A 6,000-nucleotide genomic window follows, 5' to 3' on the forward strand; every position below is an offset into this window, starting at 1 on the left:
TGAAAATTCAGCTTGATTATATTTCATATATAATGAAACTCAAATATATTTCTGCCTTTTATATTCTAAAATCTAATCACTTTGATTTCTTGTCAGGTGCATGACTGGAGTAGATATCAGACAGCTATTATATAGTCTCACACAAGACAAGAAAGTGGTACCAGAGCTTCTTCTACACCATCGTAAACACCTTCATCCTACATCGGGAAATCGCCTGTGCAAAGAATCAGACGCAAATGACACAGAAGCAGTTCAGAGAAAAACTCAGTGAGGAACTTACTGTTTTAGTGCTTCCTGAATTTCCTCCATCCCTTCCTGAGGACACTTACATCAAGTCAAGTCAAGTTTATTTGTATAGCGCTTTTCACAACAGACATTGTCTCAAAGCAGCTTTACACAAATCAACAGTGATGGTGAATGGTGTGAATTTGTCCCTGATGAGCAAGCGACTGTGGCAAGGAAAAACTCCTTAGATGTTATGAGGAAGAAACCTTGAGAGGAACCAGACTCAAAAGGGGAACCCATCCTCATTTGGGTGACATCAAGAGTTTGATCATAAATCTTTCAACAGTACAGAACACTGGAGAGTGAGAAGTAACATGATTACTGGAGTATAAGATTCTAAGTGATGTTCTTTCTGCAGTCTTATACAGTCTATATGGTTAGTAGCTCCTAGTTTTATGAGCTCAGCATTTGTGATCATCACAGATCCAGCATCAGCTTCTCCATGCCAGAGCCTTTAAACACTCCAGGAGGTCCGAAGTCAAAACTCCACACATGTAGCGGGATCCAAATGGCACTGGTACGTCTCTAGATGGTTCGGGATGTTTGTGAGTTCGGGATCTACTTCTTCAAAGGTCTGTAATCATCATGAGGTGGGATGTGACTGGAGCTGGCCAAACCTCAGGGTGTCTCGGGATGGGGAGAGAAAGAGAAGCAGTGGAGAGGAATTAGCGTAGCTGCTGTTCATGATATTAACAGCACAAGTTGATAATGTGCATGTGGTCAGATGTTCTGGAGCACAAGGTTATGATATGTGATGTGTGTTACTTACCACTTACCAGGGTACCTGCTTCAGACAGGAGACAATGCAGTGTTTGTGGACAGAAACACTTGTATATTGCATGACTTGTTTAGTGGCCCTGTGATTTCAGTCAAAGTATAACTGCTTCTCTGTTTGGCATCAGCAGCACTGGCCACTACTTTAATTTTCATTACTTTCTTCTTCTACTGTTTTTCTAATGTTCAAATACCAGTCTTATGCTTATTGTGTTATTCAATTATTCCACTCAATTATTATTCTTTTGGTATTTTTAGTGCTCAAATAAATCACTTGTATGATGTCTAAGATTCTTTTTATTATTTGATAATTGATAAGCAATGAGGTGTTTTTATAATGATGACAATAGTTTGTAAAACCCTTTGGTACATTTGGTTATCAGGCTGCTTTTTCTCAAACAGACGGAGGGAGAAAAGGACTACACACAGTCTCAGAATAATGTTTATAGGAATCTTGTTTTTAATATTTTCTTCAAAGTTGAAATATAAACTCATTACACATGTGACTTTTAACCCGTCACTATTCTGGATTGCTTCAGGACCGAATTCATGTATTTATATATTTAAAAATAAATGTTTTATGACTTACACATTTTTTTCTAAGGAACTTCAGCATCTTTGGATGATGTAAAGCCCAAAGTGTGTTCTTTTAAAAGAGATGTAAATTGTGTATGTAGCACACTGTTGTCAGGAACTTTTACCATTGAAAGTCAGGAAGGTCATTTTCAGCTGTGAGGCCCAAAAGTGGGGCTGAAACCGAACAGGGTTCAAGAAACCGGGTTTATTTTCATATAAGTAACAGTATTTAGTTCAGTAAACTTAAGTTCATTTAAAGGAGAATTCAGTGCTGTTTAGTTCAGTAAAGTCTTCATTTAATCCAAAACTATTTGATTCATTAAATTCAATTATTCCACTCAATTATTATTCTTTTATAGAATTTTAATGCTCAAATAAATCACTTGTATGATGTCTAAGATTCTTTTATTATTTGATAATTGATAAGCAATGAGGTGTTTTTATAATGATGACAATAGTTTGTAAAACCCTCTGGTACATTTGTTTATCAGGCTGCTTTTTCTCAAACAGACGGAGGGAGAAAAGGACTACACACAGTCTCAGAATAATGTTTATAGGAATCTCGTTTTTAATATTTTCTTCAAAGTTGAAATATAAACTCATTACACATGTGACTTTTAACCCGTCACTATTCTGAATTGCTTCAGGACCGAATTCATGTATTTATATATTTAAAAAAATAAATGTTTTATGGCTTCTGAGCAAAAGCAGCAGGAACAGGATATAACTGAGAGAAGCCAGAGCTGGGCAATAGAACAAAAGAAAGTGGAGGAACATGTTGCTCAGCTTGAGGTCACTTTGGAACAGATCACCATGGAGCTCCAGTCTTCCCTGAAAATCCATGAGGAACTGGAGAAAACTGTAGAATGTAAGAGAGAGCTGAGCGAGAGAACAAAAGAAAGTGGAGGAACATGTTGATCAGCTTGAGGTCACTTTGGAACAGACCACCATGGAGCTCCAGGATACTCAGAATCACTGTGAGAAAGTAAAAAATAGTGCAGAGCAGGAGAGAGATCATTTGATCAGAGACAGAGAGCGACTGGAGGAACGTGTTGCTCAGTTTGAGCCCACGTTGGATTTTAATGTAAAACGAGGATGAAAAAGAGAAAACTAAACTTGACTTAGAGGAGAGGAACAACTTACAGCTTCAGACCAACAGGGGGCTCCAGGATACCCAGAATCTCTGTGAGGAAGAAAAGAAGACTTCAGAGAATAAAACAGATCGTTATATGAGAGTCCGAGAGCGATGGGAGGAAATTGTTGCTCAGCTGAGACAAGAAAACATTCAAAAGAAAAGGAGAAATAGAAAAAAAAGAAGAAGACAAGAGAAACAGAGAGTCTGAACATGCCTTTTCCTCTTTCTGTTTCTCTTAAGGCTATTTATGATAGTTTTACACTTATAGTCAATAGCATAAAGCTGAGTGTAAAGCTATTGTATCTTGTAGATCGTCTCTTTTGATCATTTTTAATTTCTGTCTTGTCAAATCTTTTTTTTTTTACTTTTTTCAAATCTTGATTTTAATCTTTTAACCATGATTTTTGTCTTCCTTACAAATGCTGTATGACCTCCTCATGGATTCTTCCACTTGTTGATATCCCTCTTGTGGGGCAGGGGGCTGTGGCTCGGGGTCATAATGCTGAGGGGGAGGGAGGTCAGGAGGGAGAGGAAAACTGGTCTTTAGTGCCACATTGTGCAAAACACCACACACCCTGATAATCTTACACACTTTTCCGGGTGGTATAGAAGTCTTCCACCTGAGACATCCAGAACTCCACATCTGCATTGATGGACCTCATACTAGCTGGGTATGCTAGCGCCGCTTTTGTGTTTGTTAGTTTATTAGAAACGTCTACTGTTTGACTAAAAGTCGAATAAAACTATATTTAAGTTAATAAGATAACATAAGTTGCATTTAAGACATGTGAATTATGTGAATTTATAAACCACATCTGTCTGAAAAGACAAGTGTCCAAATACTTTGACCACACAGTGTGTATCAGCTGAAAAGCAACATCGATCCACATCTGCATTGATGGACCTCATACTAGCTGGGTATGCTAGCGCCGCTTTTGTGTTTGTTAGTTTATTAGAAACGTCTACTGTTTGACTAAAAGTCGAATAAAACTATATTTAAGTTAATAAGATAACATAAGTTGCATTAATACATAAGGTTACTTATAGTTTACTAAAATCTGATATTTAGACTGAGGAAGAAAACTATCGAAGCTAAGAATAGCTAGCTGGCTAGTTAGCCTAGCTAATGTTGCTAAATAATTGTATTTCTCTTTTCATGTCCTTCTCTGTATTTTGATCTACATGTATACAGTGAATGGACACTCTAGGAAATAATAAAGATGTAAAAACAGATATAAATGTGGTAGTGAAATGTGTCCTAGTGTATGACTGAGTTGTTCCTCTGTGTGCTTCAGTAACTGCTGTTAAACTGAGAGGAAAGAAAATGGCTTCAGTTCAGCAGAAATGAACTGATAAACAGTGTTAGGAAAAGACAAAGTGGTAAAATATTTACTCAAATATAAATTATGATAACTTGTTAAAAATGTTTTTAATGGTTTAATAGAGGATTTATTCAGGTTTAAACACACAAGCTGGTGGTGAAGGTAATATTGATTATAGATTCCTTTTTAGAGACGCGTCTCACTGTTTGTTTGTCTCTTCAGACACAGGAAGACGGAGACAGGACACGGCATCAGTCTCCTCCAAGCAGCTTGTCCCCTGTGAGGACTCAGTCTCCGCCAAGCAGCTTGTCCCCTGTGAGGACTCAGTCTCCTCCAAGCAGCTCTTCTCCTACCAGTCATGAGCCTCACATAGAGATGAATATAGAGCACATAGTGTTTGAACAGCTTTATGTTATAGGTTACAAAGGGATTTCTGTCCAACACCAGGGGATCAGGAGGAGAAGGAAATGGATGGATCACCTCAAATCAGTGTTACATTCATTGTGTGTGTATAATGATGGCATGTCAGCTATAAGGGTGATGGAGGAAAAGTCAAATCAAATGAAGTTTGTCACTTTTTTGTTTCTTGTCATTATTTGTTGTCCTCCCCATGTGCTGCTGTACACAGGTGAACAGAGACGTCCATTCCACACCAAGCTTTTTACAGAAATCACCAAATCTTGATTTTAATCTTTTAACCATGATTTTTGTCTTCCTTACAAATGCTGTATGACCTCCTCATGGATTCTTCCACTTGTTGATATCCCTCTTGTGGGGCAGGGGCTGTGGCTCGGGGTCATAATGCTGAGGGGAGGGAGGTCAGGAGGAGAGGAAAAGATCAAGAGATTAAGAGAAAGAAGATAAAGAGAAGATGTTATGGACTCGTCTCTGAGCAACATTTTAAAGTCTCATCTGTTCAGTATCTCACCTCAGGTCTGGGGATATCAAAGATTCCTGTAGATGATGTGTTGTGTATACAGTAGAACATCAGCTGTAGGAGAAACAGGGAATAATTGACTAAACAAGGATTTGAATATCAAGATTTAGCAGAAAGGAGGAAGCTGTGTTTGTGCTGATAACTGATCAAATGTTACACTAGGGCACTTTGTATTTGTGGAAGTGGTGTTACGAATCTCACGTGTAAACATTTGAATTGTTTTTATGCCTCGTTAGTCTTAAAACTAACATTTATAGAACTGACTATTAGAAAGTGTTTTTTTTTCATGGATCACCTCAAATCAGTGTTACATTCATTGTGTGTGTATAATGATGGCATGTCAGCTATAAGGGTGATGAAGGAAAAGTCAAATCAAATGAAGTTTGTCACTTTTTTGTTTCTTGTCATTATTTGTTGTCCTCCCCATGTGCTGCTGTACACAGGTGAACAGAGACGTCCATTCCACACCAAGCTTTTTACAGAAATCACCAAATCTTGATTTTAATACTGCTGAGATGATTTATGAGTTTAGTTTCTTATTTTAATACCAATATAAAATCCCATACATATTATGGTGTAGTCGTGGACCAGTTGAGAAAACACTAAGTGCTTGTAAAAAGACTGGCGGCAGATCAAAATCAATCACATCTTTCATTAATGTTTTTTCTTTTTTAAATACATTTTTGGACTTAATTTTATTCAATAAAAAATATGTATTACAGTTAATTTACCTTGTGATTAATTTACCAGATTATTTTATTCTTATGATAATTGTTTGCTTACAAACGTCTTAATAAGTAGATGATTATAATTGAAGGATGAACAGAGACTATAAATACTACCATGTGTTTAAGTACAAAATCTGTTTGTGTTCAGAGAAGGTAAGTATAATGAATAATCTAAGGGAAATGAAATAAAGTCTGTTAAAAGTGCAGTGTTGTCAGGAAACAGAAGGAAGCGAGGCCAGGTAG

Source organism: Silurus meridionalis, chromosome 23 (genome assembly GCF_014805685.1).
Source record: "Silurus meridionalis isolate SWU-2019-XX chromosome 23, ASM1480568v1, whole genome shotgun sequence".
Classification (NCBI taxonomy): Eukaryota; Metazoa; Chordata; class Actinopteri; order Siluriformes; family Siluridae; genus Silurus; species Silurus meridionalis.